Source organism: Ochotona princeps, chromosome 17 (genome assembly GCF_030435755.1).
Source record: "Ochotona princeps isolate mOchPri1 chromosome 17, mOchPri1.hap1, whole genome shotgun sequence".
NCBI lineage: Eukaryota > Metazoa > Chordata > Mammalia > Lagomorpha > Ochotonidae > Ochotona > Ochotona princeps.
The window spans coordinates 45,348,574-45,366,892 of NC_080848.1; the positions used below are offsets into that span (position 1 = coordinate 45,348,574).

Below are 18,319 nucleotides of genomic sequence, written 5' to 3' on the forward strand. Positions count from 1 at the left end.
TGGAAAACTCAATGGATTCTCAAAGGAGGTGAGTGGGACTTAGTCAATGCGTATGCTGTGACATGGGGACAGCCACTCCCAGGAGGGATGCCCTGGCTTTTCAGGTGTATTGTCCATGGTTGAGCCACTGAGCTGTGAGGGGTGCCCCTGTGTTCAGGGTGTGTGCACAGTCAGCTCACTCCTACACTGTGCTCTGCTGTATCTGCACGGCGGGTGTGAACGTGTCTCTGTGTGTGTCCTTGTGGGATCACAGCCCTTATTCTGCTCAGCTCTCACGTGGTACAGGGTGGCTGGAGAACAGCAGGGCCAATCTGTGAGCCCCGGTGATGTGGGAGTTTGAGAGAGGCAGGGAGACCCCAGGGGTTGGTTGCCCTGCTTGGGGGCAGAGTCTCCCTGCTGGCAAGCCATCCCTACACCACTATCCTTCTGTCCCCTGCACTGGAACCCAGCCACCAGATGCCTGCCTGCCTGGCTGTCAGGCTGTTCCCTTCTCTGACCATGGAGACAGACCTCATGGGGCATCAGTTCCTGTCCACTCATTTGCACTGGGTCACGTGTGTGTGTGTGTGTGTGTGTGTCTTGCAGATTCAATGGGTCCACCCTGAGGACCCTGATGTTCCTGGAGAAAGCCCAGTTGATGGCGGAGGAGAGAGCTCAGATCTTCTCCCTGTATGAACAGGTACAGGGCAGGTGCTGGGGAGGAGGTGGTCACTGCCTCAGACTGTGCCTGTGATGCCAAGCCCTGGCATCTCTGGGTCACAAAACAGAGAGGGACTGCTCAGGGGTGCTGGACTCCGAGCACCCCTGGCTTTTGACCGCAATCCCCTCTTGGATTCAGGGACCCCGGAGAAGGCTCCAGGGACCCCGGAGAAGGCTCCTTGTTGATCCTGGAGATGAGGACGAAGACAACATCACGCTCATCCCGGACCATTTTGGCTTCTTGCGGTGAGTTGCTCACACTCCAGCTCATCTCTGGGCAGGCATGGACTTCAGAAACCCCTGCAGTTGGTACGGGGCTGCAGCAGGCTAAGCCACTACCCACAATACGGGCACCCCAGATGGATACCAGCTTGTGTTGTGGCTGTTCCCCCTGCAATGCAGCTCCCTGTCGATGAGCTGGGAAAGCAGTGGAAGATGAGCCAAGTGCTTGTGCCCCTGAACCCCTGTGGGAGACCCAGATGGAGTTTCTGGCTCCTGGCTTTGCCCTGACTCAACCCCTGTTTGGCCATCTGGAGATGGAACACTGGATGGAAGATCTCTCTCTCTCTCTCTCTCTCTTTCTCTCTCTCTCTCTCTCTCTCCTGTACATGTATCTTCCTAATCAATAAATCTTTCAAAAGAGCAAGATGGCCCCCACCACACCTATCCCCAGATCCTGACCTTGACCCATGCTGCCGTGCCAGGGCAGCCCCGGGTCAACATTTGGCCAGAGCAGGGTGACTCAGTGAGGGACCTGGGACATAGGCGGCGATGGAGCTTGGCATAGAACAGGTGCTGGGCACTTGGCTTGGGCCTGTTTCTGTTGAAGACATGGGGCAAGCTGATGTGTTGTACCCAGATTTTGAGATCCCAGAAATCCCCAGGAGTCTGAAGTCAATGCAAGTGCACAAGGACGGTTTATTCAAGCTTGGAATGTCCAAGCTTGTGTTCTTGGTTGAGAGCAGGACTGGCCAGCCCAGACCAACACCCTTACCGGAGTGCAGCCCCCAATAGCACACTCACAGGTTCTCCTAGGGGCAGTCCACAACAGCTTGAAAAGGGGCAATTCACAATAGTCTGCAAGGAGAGGGAAATACCAGATGTTCCCTACCTATCTCAGCTGCACAGCCCATGCCTGGCTCTTCTCTGGTTCAGCAATTAAGGTAACCACCCACTTAATTCCTGGGAGCCACCAGTAAGATCACCAGCCTTGGGCCTTGATTCAGGAGAATTGGAGCCCTTCAGTGCTAAAGGTCACTTGGCCGTTTGGTCTGAGAGCTGTCACAGATTCTTAGTAGCAATGAACCATGAACAAATGGTTGAGATTTTGATTCTGAGGTCCCTCGGATGGTCTAGCACTGTTCCCAGGAGGTGTGGCCCGACCATCAGCATCACAGAGCTGTGTGCCCAGCACTGGGCACCAGCCTGCCCGGGGAGCAGTTGTCCAGCAGGTGCCTGGGGTACAGGAGTCAGGCTAAAGTGCTGCTGAGTCAGATCTGAGGGAGAGCCAGGGCATGATCTCAGGACTATGAACTGCCCGGGGCCTCCAAACACAGGGCAGGGGGGTTTGTAGACAAGGTCCTGGTCTGTGTTGGGGGGAGTGTGTGGCTGGGGTGCAGGAGCCAGGCTCTGAGGCTGCCCCACCCCACAGCTGTGCTGCACAGCAGAGAGGCCCAGAGATGGGTATGAGTGAGTAGGAGGGGTGGATCTGAGGCTGACCCTGGACATGCCTTAGCTGCCCACCCTAGGCCTGGGTTAGGCAGGAGATAGTGGCTCCAGGAGCTTCAGAACCCAGGCAAGCATAGACCCTGAGTGGGAGAAATGGCCAAGGTCTTGGCAGATGGAGGCATCTGAAGTGGGAACAGGCACTTCATGCACAGTGAGCTAAGGGAAGTAGGGAGAGCAGGTGGTCGCTAGGAGGGTTGAGGTGGACCCAGGTACCCCAATCCCAGGGGGCACACTCTGAGCAGGTGTCAGGGGGCCGGCCAGACTTGGCTCATTCCAGGCTGACTCCTTGCATGGCTGACATGGGCACACAGTCCCCTCGCCCCTGGGTGTCCTGTGCCTGCTCAGGCCAGTAGCCTCACAGCTGCTGCAGAGGGGCTGCCACTCCCCAGGGCATGGGCCTGATGCCAGCACTAGACCCCACAGACAGCAACTGCCTGGCCCTGGAGCCCTGAGCTCACAGCCACCGAGGCCTGCCTGGCATGGGCCAGCAGGATGGCCGCCTCCCCTCTTCCCTTCTCACTTCCCTGGACTGAGGTGATGCGGCTGGTTCTTCCCTGACGCCTTTGGAGGTAGAAGTGCCCGGTCTGAGACTCACGGCTCTGCTTCCATCCCCTTCCTTTCCAGGGAGAAGTCACAGCCCAGGGACAGTGTCCTGGGGACTAAGGTGAGAGCCAGTCCTTGGCCATGGGCCCCTCCTCTGGTAAGCAGAGCTGGGGAGCACGTGGGTGCAGGAGGTGGGCAGTGGGAGCCACAAGGTGCTGCCCCTGCCCTGCTTGCAGGCACCTGTGGGGGTGAGAGCCACAAGCTCTGTGACATCCAGGGCTCCTTCAGGACACTGGAATCATCCCATCCTCTCTCCTTTTGCAGCAAAGACGGAAGGATTCCCGGAGACTCCGAAAGTGGGTCAAAATGTTGGAAAACTATTGCAAGTACCGCAGCACTGAGAAGGTACTGTGGAAGGGAGCGCCCCCTGGGGACCACACTGAGAAGCACAGGGATGAGCAGTGCCTTTTGCTGGGCTGGACATCTCTGCCTCTCAGACACCCGGGGTTAACTGTCCTGCCCTAAAGAACATGGGTCACCTAAACCCCATGTCCACACATGCAGGGGACTCTCCTAGGAAACAGGCCAGGGTCACCACTGTGGAAATGCCCAGATGCAGATCCCACAGAGAGCAGGCAGTGCATGCTAACCTGGGCCCTCAGCCTTGCCCCTCCTCTCACTGTGGGTCACCAGGCCCAGGCAGACCCTCCCTCTGCTGACACCACATGGAGTCCATGGATTCCCCCCTCTGGTCCCTCCCCTGATGCGTCTCCCCCAGAGTGTCCATGGCCCCACTCTCCTGAGCCCCCTCTCTCTTGCAGTTCCACCAGAGATGCTGCAAGGGAATCCCCAGCAGGGTGCGAGGTAAAGTGTGGAAAATACTTCTGGATGTGGATGCAAAGAAGGCCCAGAACCCGGGGACATTTGAGGTACGGCTCTGCCCTCAGTCTGCAAGCACCTGCCCTGTTCAGGCCTCAGCAGGAGCCTGGGTGCCCAAAGGTGGGTGGTTCAGCAATGGAGCCTGGCTCGCCTGCTCGTCCTGCCTTCATCTCCCAGGCTCCTGCTCCTCAGACCCTGCCATGCCTGGCCACCTGTGCTTCTGACCAGGCCATGCCCTTCTCCCTGTTGGGCACACCTGGGCAGCTTGGCACGGGGCAGGCACTGAGCAGTGGCTAGGTAGGTCCATGATGGACAGGAGACTGCAGCATGACACTCTGACCCTCCACAGGCTCTGTGCTACCTGGCCTGCCCTCACCGGGGCCTGCCTTCTCCTGGCCTTGCATCACCCAGCAATGCCCACATCTGAAGTGGCTGGTCCACTTGTCACACTCAGCCGTCAGCAACTGCTGGGAGATGTGGGAGCCCGGACCTGAGAGGGTTGGCAACAAGGGCCAACTGTCACCCTCCTGAGCTGCCATCAGGAAACAGGGCCCACTGGTGTTGCCAGTCGTATCCCTCACATCACCAACGCCAAGTCTTGAGTTGGTAGCTGCCCCTGAGAGCTGGGCTGGGAGCAAGTCATTGCCCAGGGTCAGGTCAAAGCCAAGGGCAGCTTCCACTGTCTGGATGAAGATGGGTTCTCCTGCAGGGGGCAGCACTGAGGCTGATGAGGGTGTGGCTGAGGACCCAGTGGGGAGGAGCTGAGACCTGGTTGGGGCTGATGCCTGAGCAGTGCTGTGGGCTGGAGGGGACTTGGCAGAGGGACGTGGTCATGCCGTTGGCCTGATGCTGACCATAGTTGTCCCCTGTGCAGATGCTGAAAGAGCAGGCCCGTCTGCATTGCGATCAATTCCACCTGATTGACATTGCGGTGCAGTGGACGTTCCCAAATCACCTGCTTTTCAGAGAGTGCTATGGAATGAAGTAAGGCCTCTGGGCTGCTGGGGTCCTGGGGGCTGTGGAGGCACCAGGGATCTGGGGGAGACTGGATGCAGGCCTAAAGCACAGGGCATTTATGATGAAAAATAGTAGACCCATAGGCCTTATTTATACTCTATACTATTTCCAAAGACGCCATGGAGAGAATGAAAGGAAAAGAAACTCAAGGGAAGATAACCTATGGCACTCACACGTCATCATGGTATGACTGCCAGAATATGCAAAGAACCCTTCAGCACAATTGTTAACCAAGAGCAATGGACAGTTTGCCAGCACCCAGGGACACAGGCTCGGGGGAGGGTGGAGGGACACTGCGTGAAAGTACAGGCAATGCATCTCGTCCCCAAGGGACACAGGCTTAGTGCCTGAATCAACATGGGTGCCTGCACTTGCTGCTAGAATGGTGAAATGATCCAATCAGGACACTGTGGCCGTGAGTGTGGGACAGACATGGGTCTGGGTCATTGCGAGGAGAAAGGGGCAGAGGTCCTGGTGCTCAACAGCACCCTGAGCAGATGCTCACAGAGAGCGACATCCAATTCCCATGGGAACACACCACACGCATGCACACTTCCCCAGCCACTGAGGAACCCAGTGCAAAGAAGAACCGCCTACTCGGGTCCTCTGCTGTGTTCACACTCACGAAACATGGAGGTAGCCTGGGTGATGGTCACCTGGGAACGGCTCATCTGTGTGGCGTCTGATCCCGAGACAGGGATCAGAGATTCAGGGAGAGGCAGGAAGCCCAGGTCCCTCCTCTGCTGACCAGAGGGAACTCGGGTGTGTTCTGGCGAGTCAGGAGACAGACCCTCAAGGCCAGCCGTTGATGCTGTGAGCCATTCAAGGAGAGCTGAAAGAGGCCACGGCCAGAGGCAAGGATGAGGCAAGGATGAGGCAAGGGTGGCCCAGGCTGGTGGAGGGTGAGACATGCCAAAGACTCCATGGAGACTGCTGGGCCCAGGAACTGCTCCTCACATGGCTGAACTGGCTGTGGGTGGTGACTCTCTGAGGCATGGAAAACCCTCGGACTGCACCTTGGCTGTGCAAAATGGAAAGCCAGCAGAAGGAAGGTCCAACTGCACACACCGCACCCCTGAGATGTGTGTGGGCCCTGGTGGGCAGCCCTCACCCAGACAGTGCAGAACATGCAGGTGCCCTGAGCACAGCCCTGCTGCTGCGGCAGAGCAGTGGACTGGGCCTTCTGTGGGACTGGCAGGGTGTGATGGGTGGCAAGGAAGCAGCGCCGCCTTCTCTGTCTTGCAGACAACGGGCCTTATTTGAAGTGCTGGCAGCCTATGCGATGTACAATCCCGTGAGTATTCTCAAATGCCTTTTCCAGGCTCTGTTCCTGGGCTGTCCATCCAGGGAGTCCCTTGTCACAGAGAACCAAGGTGGGCTTGTTGGGGACTCTGTAATCCACACTGGAGAGACTAGGTGCAGGGCCAAGCTCTGGACCCCACCTCGAGTTCTGGAAAGAGGAGTGCCTTCCCCGTGATCTGCTCTCTGTAGCCCAGGAGCAGGCAGGGTGGAGGATGCTTCTCAGAGTACCAGTGTTCCACAGGGAGGATGGGCAAGCTGTGCCACTTTGCAGTGCTCATCACAACCAAGCCTGCGCAGTCTGTGGCCCCCATCAGACACGTGGCAGGTGCCATGGGACTGAATGCCACTCCACACAATTCCATGATGTCACAAACCCACTCAGAGGTTTCCCATGTTGGGTGCAGCTGCCGGACACCTCGGGAGACCCCCAACAAGGTCTGGGCATCCCCATCCCCCTGACTCAGCCCCAGGAACCCTGCCTGGTGCCTGAATGAGTGGTGGCCAGACAGCATGGATCCACATTCATGATGTGTCTGTTCTCTGCTCTGGTCCTGGCAGGCCTGACCCGAGTGCTTCTTCCTTCTGTCTGAAGTGGTACCCACTAGGGCACCTATAGAACACAGAGCTGCAGGAGCTGCCTTAGGGGTGCAGCCTGGATTCCCACAGCAGCCTGCCCCACCCTGAACTCTTGGGGTACACACATGTGCTTGCCTCTTGTCTCCCCCAGCCACTTCCTGAGCTGAGGCCCTGCAGGGCACTCTCCAGGAATGTGGGAACCTGGCACACACTCCAATTCTTTTTTTTTTTTAAAGATTGATCCATTTTTTATTACAAAGTCAGATATACAGAGGGGCAGAGAGACAGAGAGGAAGATCTTCCATCTGATGATTTACTCCCCAAGTGCGCACAACAGCCAGTGCTGCGCCGATCCCAAGCCAGGAACCAGGAACCTCTTTCGGGTCTCCCACATGGGTGCAGGATCTGGGCCATCCTCAACTGCTTTCCAAGGCCACAAGCAGGAAGCTGAATGGGAAGTGGAGCTGCTGGGATTAGAACCGGTGCCCATATGGGATCCCGGGGCGTTCAAGGCGAGGACTTTAGCCACTAGACTGTGCCGCTGGGCCCCACACACTCCAATTCTTAAAGCCCTGACAGCCAGGGACACGACAGGCCCAGGGGTTCCCTCCTCCATCCTCCTACTCCCTTCAGCAGGTGACCAACCCTCCCAGGGAGGTCACCCAACCCACCTGAGTTATGCTGACACAATGTTCTGGGCTCTTGCAGGAGGTGGTTGGCTATGACCAGGGCCTGAGTCACATCGTGGCACTGTTGCTGATGTGGCTTGGTGAGGAGGACGCGTTTTGGGCCCTGGTGCAGCTGATGGAGAACGAAAAATACTCAATGTCTGGTAGGTAGATGGGAGGGGTGGGCCCTGCGCAGCCAAGTCCACTCCCGACACGTAGTCAGGTGCCTGGGTCTGTGTCCTCACTGGCTCCTGGTGTGGAGGAAAACTCCCTTTGGAGAGTTCCTTAGATGCCAGGGCTGGCAGAGGCCTCCTGTGCTGAGCCACACACTGCCCTCCCCATCACCCAACGCCCTGCAGCTTTGCTCTGGCTCTCACCTGTGTGGGCACCTCCAGACCAATAGGTCCTGTCCGTGTCCAATTGACTCATATCCACACTGGCCTCTGTGCCTCCAAGGGTCTCCCCAGACTCCCACCCACTGAACACCAAGGCAGCAGCCCCACTACGCAAACCCCCTGCCCAACTCATGCACGCTGGCATGGTCACGATGCACCGAGTCTGGCTGCAGTGTTTCCCACAGTCACCCGGGGCAGCCTCGATTGCCTCCCACACAGTCCTGTATGCACCCACATGCTGAGGTTTCTCTCCCTGGCCATCTGTCCACCCACCTGTCCCCTGAGAGTCTCCTCTGGCCCTGCCTGTGGCTGTGCTGCCTTCCTGGGAAATGGCTCTGATCCCAGGCCTGGGGCTGATCCTACTCAGGGCTCTACAAACCGGGATCACCGATGCTGGAGACACTCCTGGAACATCTGGGACACATCGTGCACCGCACACTCCCAACTCTTGGAAAACACCTGGTGAGTGAGAGCCTCCTTGCTCTGCTTAGGGGCCCTGGACACATGGATGGAGTCCCACCAAATCTCCAGTCCTCGTTTATACACGTAGGCCTGTGCTGCCAAGCCTTTCCTTGGTTCCTCAGGTCTGCGCCAGTGTGGGCATTAGCCTTGCTTTCCAGATCATGGTCCACTGAGATTGTAAAGGTTTCAAGAAACCTGTGTGGCCGTGAGGTGCAGATGCATCTGCTCCCGGGCTCCCTGCACCCCGTGGGCACAGCTAAGGGACTCAGCCCACATGATGTCTAACCTCCCATGTCCTCCAACATGCACTGCATCAGGTTAGGCCTGCTCCCAGCTCTCAGCTCCCCCTGCCTCTTTCTCAGGAGAAGCAGGGAGTGAAGTTCGGTGACACCATCGCCCGCTGGTTTACCCAAGGTTTTCTGGATGAGGTAAGTGGCCCCAGGAATCCCTAACCCAGGGAATCTTCTGTCCCAGGGCCTGACTTCCTGCCCGCACCCCCTACATGCTGTCCACAGTAGAGCTGAGCTCACCCACCTCAGCAGACCCAGGAGGGACTCTGCTCTACACAGGGAGACCCTGCTCTGCAGGGGGTGGCCCAAGTAGATGCTGAGTCTCCCAGCCAGCAGGGAGGGACAGGTGCCCTGGGCACACTGCTGGAGAAGCCTGACCAAGCCCTGAGCCTGCAGGAGGAGGCAGGAGATGCCCAAGGCCTGGGCAGCCTCTGCAGGGTGGAGCTGTGCTGCGGCCTCACTGCTGGATTGGACACAGGGCCCTGATGTCACACACAGGTCACAGTGGCATCTGCCTTCCCATGTCCTCCAACACACAGAGCCCTCTCCATGGCCCTCATGGCACTGTCTGTGCTGGCCAAGCCTCAGTCCTCCTCTCTCTGGGCTTGCATGCTCAGATGTGGCTGACAGACGTGGCCCCAGCAGCTAGCGAGAGGAGTCCCCACATAGGAACCTATGGCTTCATGTGAGGCAGCTTCCAGGGTCTGCACCTGTGGTGGGGCATGGGCACTGTCCCCCCTGCAGCACCTGGGGTCCAGCTCAGGCCTGGATGGGTGGAGTCCTCTCACACCTGCTCTTCCTAGGTGCCGTTCCCGCTGGCCCTGAGGATATGGGATATTTTTATCCTGGAAGGGGCACACGTGCTCAGCACCATGGGCTATGTGGCCTTGAAACTGAACCAAAGTAAGTGCCCAGGGCTGGAGAGGCCAGAGTGCCAGGGGAGAGGAGCTGGGGTCCCCTGGAGATGCCCAGGGAACAGGGCTTTAGGTGGGGATGAGGAGGCCTCGGGAGCCCTGGTACCCGGGAGGGCACTGAGAATGTCCCTGGGATACCCCATCAGTCCAGCACAGTCCACAGGGAGGCATCAGCAGGGTCACTCCCCGGCAGTGTGGCCCTGCCCAGTCCCTTCCATGCTTGGCTTGACACCCATGGGTTCCCGGGGCAGCAGCTGGCAGCTATTAGTGCAGGGACAGGGTTTGGAGCAGCTGTGGCTGCTGGGCCATCCCTGTGGACCCTGCCTGTCTGACAGCCACCCTCTTGCCTAGAGCGCCTGCTCAAGAGGACCCGGAACCACATCAGGGAGTTCCTGCAGGTGACCCTGAGGCAAGACTGGGATGTGGACGATGACGCTGTCATCAAGCAGCTGCAGGCGTCCAAGCATGAGCTGGCCAAGCGAAAGTGCCTGCTGCCTCCCGCAGGTGGGGGCTCTGCCCAGGACTCAGGCCCGATCCTCCCTTGGGCGTGTCAGCAGTGGGAGGACCTGGCTGTGGGGCCTTCTACCTCCTCCTCATGGCCCTGTGTTCCCCTGCTCCTCGGTTCTGTTTGAGAAGCTTCTGATCTCAAGGCCTGGCTGGGCCTCAGGCAGCTTCCAGATGTGCTCATGTGGGGAAGGTGCAGGGGCTCTCCTATCCCCACAGAGGCGCCTCCCCACCTGGAAGGCTCAGTCTCCCTGACTCCACATGTGGGCCCAGGACTGAATGTCCTTGAGTACAACCCAGAGTGTGGCTGAGTGTGGCATTGCAGCCTCAGCTGGGGCCAAGGCCTCTGAGGGCACCTGTGTGTGATGGGAGTCCCTGTACCTGCTCACAGCTGCTGCTGGAGATGGCTGGAGAGCCTGGGTCAGCCATGCGAAACAGAGATGGTTTGTCCCAGCTGGAGGATGTAGAGTGGGCCCAGGGGCAGGCCTGGGCAGGAACAGGCGAGGCCCAGCTGTGCCTCCCAGCGGGTGCCTTCCCTGTGTCCTGGGGGAGCAGAGATGGTGATGGCTGAATAGTCCAGCACACGGGGTTCATGTTATGTCCTCAGGTGGCAGAGGCCCAGGGACTGGGAGCACAGAGCCTGCCCTGCCCCGCACTGTGAAGGAGAGCCTGCCCTGTCTCCCAGGGCTGCCCGGGACTGCATCTCTGCCCAACACGCTGGCTCTTCCCACCAACTCTGGAGCATTCAGATTCATTCTGGCCATTTAGGGGGAACTCACAGCTCCTTGGCCAGCCATTCCCATGATGGGGCACACAGAAGCAGGGGGTTAGGTGACAGGGGCACCCACGGATCCTCAGTGGATGCCATGTGACCCAGAAATGAGCCTGAGAGGAAGGGCGCTCAGGGCCCATGCACATCTAGGGGGCCATGCAGGGAGCCATCCAGGGGATTTAGAAGTGCCCCTGACACTACCCTGGCCCAGGCCACACACAGCCAGTTTCAGGGTCAGCAGCCTGGAGGGTGTCCTCATGTCACCCCTGGCATTAGGGACCCGAGGGATTAGGTGTGGGCGGTTTACCCTGCAGGCCACTTGGTCCCTGTGGAGAAGCAAACCTGCTCTTTCTTTTCCTTTCAGCAAAGCCCAGTGAGGCGTGCAGCCAGGGCCATGGGCAGGGCCACGTCCCTGAGAGGCCTGCTGCTTTCCCCACAGCCCTGCAGGGCAGGGAGACAGCTCAGGACCCCAGGCCGCTGGGCCAGCGCCCTGAGTCTCCAGCTTCCCTCGCCAACACTAGCTTTTCAGAACCACCCTCCGTCTGTGTTGATTGGGTAGAAGATACAGACAAGGAGGAAAACTCTTGCGAGGAAGACATCTTTGAGTACCTTGACCGAGATGCTCCAGTGCAGGCATGGGGGGTTGCACGTGCGTCCAGCCCCACCAGGGCCCCATGGAGCGTATGGCACAGAGGAAGGCTGCTCCGGTGGTGGAGTCTGTCCAATCTCCCGGTGCCTGTGCATGGCACAGAGGGCCCGGCCCCAGAGCTGGGCAGCCAGGAGGGCCCACGGGTCCCTTCCCTGCATTCCTTCAAGCCTGTTGGTCCAAGGCTCATGCAGGCCATCCGGGGCCCAGACACAGGGCTGAAGACGGCTTCCTGCCAAGACTTCCACCGGACTCTCCTGCAGCATGGTGATGCTGATGGGCTGTTGCCTCCCCGAGCCTCCCTGATGGGAGAACAGCCCCGTCTGTGCTCCCTAGCTGGAGGCCTCCTCGCTGGCCCCTCCCTGACTCCTCTTGGCCGACTAGGCACCTGAGTCCAGGCACTGAGCCTGGAGTCACCAGGCTGTGCCCCCTTGTGCCCTCCTGAAGGAACTCTTAGGAGTTTTCACCCTCTTGCTGCCAAATAAATTGTTTGGAATGCATTTGCTCCCATTTTGTGCCCCTCAGAGCCCAGCTGCAGCAGTTTCCCCAGGTTCCTGTTGAGTGGTCAGAAGCTTCACAGCCCCCAGCCACAGGCAGAGACCTGCTGACCCCAGGGGTCTGCACTGCCCTGCTGGGGAAGAGCCGCTATGAGCATGGATGCACATGCCGGCCACGCTGACCCCAGGCCTGATCCTTAGATGGTGGTGCCCAGGAGTTCAAGGTCATGTGAGGAGCTCACCCAGGGGAAGGGACTGCCAGGGTCCCTCAGCACCCAGGTTTCTGAAAGGGCTCTGGTAGTTGGGCCACAGCACCTGCTAGTTTGTGTGAGATATGGGGCTGGGACAGAACTGACCAGGCAGCTGCATCCACCAGTATGTGTGTAGGCTCCTGCGGGTGACTGAACTGAACCCCACACTAGCTGGTGCACACAAGGGTCAAGAAATGGGACATGTGCAGCCAATCCCTCCCCAGCCTCTTCTCCTTTGCAAAAAAGAAAAAAGAAAGAAGAATGTCACTTGGAGGTCACCCTAGAGACAGCTACTGCAGGAAATGGCCAGGATCCTTCAACTAGTCCAAGGATCAAATGAGTGTAGCCTGCACTTCAAAGAAAGGAGAAAAGCAACCACACGTGGCAAAGAAGATGCCAAGATCCAGGACAAGAAGGTGGAGCCTCCTGCCGCCCAGAATGCCTGAAAGCATCCTTTGCTGGGAGAGGCTGGAGCTGGGACGAGCCTGGCACATGGAACCTCCTCTTTAACCCCAACCCCACCTCCACCATTCTCAAACCACCCACCCACAAACAGACCACAGGTCTGTACAATCCAGGTGTTTGTTCACTTTGAGAGTCACCTTCAAGGCAGCTTCAAAACCGAAAATCTTTCCAGAAGCGTTGCCCAGGCTGAAGAGGTTGGCAGAGCTGCGGATGTGCCAGTTCCCGGGTTTGCATGGAGCCCTCACAGCCCAATGCCTTTCAAGTCACAAAGGCGGCAGGCCTGCACCACCTGGGGGCTCTGGCAGCAGGGGAACTGGGCACAGAAGCAGTCCCTGAGCTCCCTGTTGAACAGGAAGCACTCAATGGGGTTGATGCCAGCCTGCGGGAAGGTGAGCCACACTGAGGCCGTAAGGTTGGCTTGGACCACTTCTCAGTGTTGAACTCCTCCAGCACGAACAGGCAGCGTGCAATGGCCACGCCCCACCGCCAGGATGCCCAAGAGCACGGGTGGCATAGGTCCACGGCCAAAGCCCGCTGTCCAGTTGGCAGCTGCCGGGCCAGTGGCACTGGGACGTGGAATGTCCAGTCGTGGGTTATAGTGGGGACTAGGCGCGCAGGTCCCATCTTGTGGCGATCATGGATGAAGAAGTGCAGACAGAGGTAGACTAGGTATGTGGCACCCACCACCATGCTGAATAACAGCAGGAAGCCAAGCGCCTGAAGCGCCATGAGTCCGCTGCTCCAGGGCACAGGGCGCATGCTTGTCTCGGCCGTGGTCCAGCACGGGCAGGAAGGCCGCGGCCAGTGCCAGCGCCCAGGAGACACACACCAGCATGGTGGGGTACTGCCAGCTGGCCAGGAGTTCAGCGTAGAAGCAGTGGTGGGCCATGGCCAGGTAGTGGGAGACACCCACTCCGAGCAGCAGGAAGGGGGCGTTGAAGCCAGGAAGGAGAGCAGCCCGCAGCCCAGCGCAGCCCAGCAGGGCTCCCGGGGCGGCCCATGGCCAGGCGCGCGCAGCCAGCAGGACTGGCAGGAGAGCGCGCTCAGCCCGGCGGCACTCAGCCCGGCGGCCAGGCACAGGTGCAGCACAGGCAGTAAGGGCGCGTGCAGGCTGCGCTCCCACAGGACAAGAAGCGCGAGCAGCACTTGGCCCGCCAGGCTCGCGCCCAGCAGCAGGCTGAGCGTGGCCAGCTCGAGGCCCAGCGCCGCTGCCTCGCCGTCGCCGCTGACGGTTGAGCTCGCGCTCGCCATCGCGGCCTCTCGTGGTGTGCGCAACACCCCGGAGCTGACCTCGACCTCGTGACTCTCTGGCCGCCCCGCCCGCGCTCCGGTGTCGCTGCTGCCGCCACCGAGTGTCCTGGGCGAGCTCCCAGCATAGCACCCTGCATTCTCCTTCTCCTCCTCCATGCCGCTGTCACTGCAGCAGAACCCCCTCACCTCTGCCAGAGTGCGCAGAGAGGCCGCCCAACAGCATACTCTGCCTAACATCTTTCTTCACGTTTTAACCCCTCCTTTTTTTTGAAGATTGCAAATTCAGCTATACAGAGAAGAGGAAAGACAGAGAGGAAGATCTTCCATCCGATGATTCATTTCCCATGTAACCTCAATGGCCATAGCTGCACCGATCCAAAACCAGGAGCCAGGAGCTTCCTCAGGGTCTCCCATGCAGGTGCAGGTTCCCAAGGCTTTGGGCCGTCCTTGACGGCTTTCCCAGGCCACAAGCACGGAGCTTGTGATACCGGGGTTACTACTGGTGCCCATAGAGCTTCCTGGCACATGCGAGGCCAGCACTTTAGCTGCTAGGCCACTGTGCTGGACCCTCGCTCTGTAATCTTTACCATCAGTACCACATTAGGATATTCTAATTTCCCTTCTTTCAGGAATAATCGTGTGTCTGTATATATGTAAATTTACATAAGCAGTTAGATAGAAAAATGTTCAAAATGGGTGAACCTAAAATAAAATGTTTCAGAGAAATGGTTTGGAACGTGAGGGTAGCCTTGGCCGCTATGTCAGTATTTAGAGTTAGCTTTTACACGGTATTCACAGGATAAACAGATTAAGCTCCACGATCGAAAAGGCACATGGGGTGACATAGATTCTTCAAAGACTAATCTCAGTTCTTGCCTAGCAATTTGCTTCCATTTTAACAGGAAGAAAGAATGTCTTTTTGATGAAATAAAAAGAAAAACCTTTATTCAATATACCAGAATTCCTTCAGAGAAGATGCTGTATTAAGCTGTGCTGACGGATTGTATATTCTGAGGCTACTAGTTTGCATATCTGATGTTGTTGCAGCGCTTTAGGATGCAAACAGCTGATTAAAATGTGACTCTGGGCCCGGTGGCGTGGCCTAGTGGCTAAAGTCCTCGCCTTGATCGCCCCGGGATCCTATACGAGCGCCGGTTCTAATCCCGGCAGTTCCACCACCCATCCAGCTCCCTGCTTGTGGCCTGGGAAGGCAGTCAAGGACAGCCCAAAGACTTGGGACTCTGGACCCGTGTGGAAGACCCGGAAGAGGCTCCTGGTTCCGGATTGGCGCAGCACTGACCATTGCGCTCATTTGGGAAGTGAATCATCAGACGGAGGATCTTCTTCTCTGTCTCTCTTCCTCTCTGTATATGTGACTTTGAAATAAAAATAAATAAATCTTTAAAAAAAACAAAATGTGACTCTGTGTTTTGCTTTCTATTTCTGTGTCACCTGATGAACAAGCTTCCCAAACCTGAAACAAGAATAGAGGGGTGGTGTAGCGGCTTACCAGGCTCATCTTTCACCTGCAGGTGCTGGCATCCCATGTGCTCACTGGGTCATGTCTCAGATGCTCCACTTTGCACCCAGCTTCCTGCTTGTGGGAAAGTAGTGGAGGACGGCCCAGGTCCTTGGGCCCCTGCACCCACATGGGAGCCCTGATGAGAGTCCTGGCTTTGGATTGGCTCAGCTCCGGCCATTGTGGCCATTTGGAAAGTGAGCCAGCCATGCAAGATCTCTGTGCTTCTCTCCTTCTCTCTGTAAATCTGCCTTTCAAATAATAATAATAACAAATAAATATTTTTAATAAAAAAGGAAAATACCAAAGGATGTGTTCTCTTTTTCACTCTGGGACTAGCTGTTTATACATCATGAGAAGCAACTTAAACTTAAAATTTATTTTTGTTGGAAAGGCAGATTTACAAAGAGAAAGAACTTCCATCCACTGATTCACTCCCCAAATGGCCACAAGGGCCAGAGCCGAGCCGAGCTGAGCCCAGGAGCTTCTGCCAGGTCTCGACTTGGGTGTAGGGTCCCAGGACTTTCTGCCATCCTCTACTGCTTTCCAAGGACACAAGTAGGGAGTAGGCAGGACAGGTGCCCACATGACATCCCGGAACACGCAAGGCAAGGATTTAGCTACGAGGCATTTATAGCCTTCAGGCATGTTATGAATATATAAAATTTGGAGTTGAGAAATGTTTCCTCTTGTCTTCATCTTTATCATAGTTATTTACCCTACATTTTTCTGCACAGAATTAAAAAAACGGAATAGTTTTTACTGTTGCATAAGAAATTAGTGCAAACTGCGGTTTCATGACACACAAGTATAATCTCCCAGCTTCAGTGGGTAATGATGACTTAGAGCTTGCTGTATGAGATAGCTCAGGCATTGCTTAGAAAATGGATATTACCTAGATGCAGTACTCTGCATTTACTCTACTTGTGTCCAGAACAATTGCCTGTTCTATGTTTTTGCTATTTTTTAAAAGAAGCTACAGTGAAAGAACAGATTGCTGTCCATGCCACCATGAGTGCACGCCAGCCAGAGCTTCCCAGACACCATCGCTGCCAACATGAGCACATATGGGGGGGAAGGGCATGCATTGGTAGAGTCTCAGGGACTGGCACATGTAGGAATGGGCAACTGAGGATTTTCATGGACCCAGCTGGTAAACCCACTGTGAATCAAGGGAGCTGAGATGAAGTAGACCAGAAGGTGAATCCAGAGGGCCTCCCTGGGTCAGGCCAAAGCACTTGCCTGGAAGTGCAAGAGCTGGGACTGGGGGCACACCAGACCAGGCTGGGTTGCAGCCCCTGATGCTGCTTAGGAGAGCCATTCTTGGGCTGGTTAGGTTCTTTGGGATTGCTGCTAGTTCACAACCCTCCAGCAGTGAATGTTGGGGTTGAGGTTGGGCCCGTCTGTGCTGGGCTACAGCACCAGTCAGCATGTGCAACAATAGGGACTGCGAGTAGGTCGGGTAGGGGATATTTGGGGACACTCCTGCTAGCCTGAAACACTTGCTAGGGTCCCAAGTGACCACAACGGCCGCTGTTGTGCTGATCTAAAGCCAGGAGCCAGGAATTTCTTGCAGGTCTACCACGCATGTGTAGAGTCCCAAGGCTTTGGGCCATTTGTGACTGCTTTCCTAGGCCACAAGCATGGAGCTGGATGGGAAGTGGACCTGCTGGGATTAGAACCGACACCTCAAATGGGATCTTGGTGCATTCAAGGTAAGGATTTTAGTTGCTAGGGCACTGTGCCTGGCCCAGATTTTTGTTTATTTTTATTGGAAATGCAGAGTCAAAGAGAGAAGGAGAGACAGACACAAAGATCTTCCATCCACTGGATCACTCCGCAAGTGGCCACAACAGCAAGAGCTGAGCTTATATGAAGCCGGAGGCCGGAGCTTGTTCTGCATCTCCCATGTACATGCAGGGTCCCAAAGCTTTGGGCCACAAACTACTGCATTGCTAGGCTACACACAAGGAGCTGAATGGGTAGGGGAGCAGCCAGGACAGAAATCAGTGCCCATAGGGGATCCTGGTGCTTGTAAGGTGAGGATTTTAGCCACTGAGCCGTCGTGCTAGGCCCAAGGCAGGGTCTTTTGTCTTGTCCATCTTCTCCCAACACATCCCTTCCCATCCCACCCAGAGGCTTGTATGTATCTGCAATCCATCCACCTCTGTAACATTTAAAAATAAATACATATCAAATAAAATAATGGAAGCCTCAAGATGAATAGAGTATTGTGATTTTGTAGAGGCTGGGAGAGATGGGAGGTATAGAGGAATTTTGGATTATAATTATCAGATCAGAATCAGAGTGAAAGAAAAAGTCCCTAGTGTTATATAGCATAGTGGGAACAGTTTTGTTCACAATCACCTCTATAAGATTCTTGAGCAGAAACTAGAGCTCTAAGCCTTGAACAGAAACTCTTGTCAAAGGAGAATCACCGTTTCCTCTGATCTGATCTGTAGCGCATGCTGTGTGCATGTGCTGAGTCGATACCCCACAGCAGCCCACCAACACAGGCACTGTTACTATTCAGCAGAGCCCAACTGGAATGTACAACATTCCTAGGTGTGATGTATGTGTCACACTGAAGTAAAAGTTTCATGAATGTCTGGAGTGTGACAGAGTAGAGCCACGCTGGATGTGACACTGAAGATGTTTCACTGTTCTGAATGCTAATCCATCCTCTGTAATGCAGAAGTCATTCGATGACGGGCACAGCATGTGAAACACGAGTAAAAATAAGTCAAAGTGTGCTGAGTAGCTGTGTGTATCAGGAACTGTATTGTGTGCTATTCTCTGTGTTATTGTGCTCACAACAACTGCCCCAAACTTTTCATCACTGTAGTATTTAAATATCACACTTTATAGCATCTGCTTTCACATGAAGAGAACTGGCTCTTGTTAAAGCAATTTAAACCCAGCTCTACTGAACTGAAACCAA

At 56.2% G+C, this 18,319-nt stretch overlaps 1 protein-coding gene and 1 pseudogene across 1 annotated transcript in view; both read right to left on the bottom strand.

Moving 5' to 3' along the window:
* Positions 1-18,319, bottom strand: part of LOC131482427 (USP6 N-terminal-like protein) — a 409,820-nt gene that overhangs the window by 25,539 nt on the left and 365,962 nt on the right. The window lies entirely within an intron of this gene.
* LOC131482310 (probable G-protein coupled receptor 27) lies at positions 12,850-13,859 on the bottom strand (annotated as a pseudogene).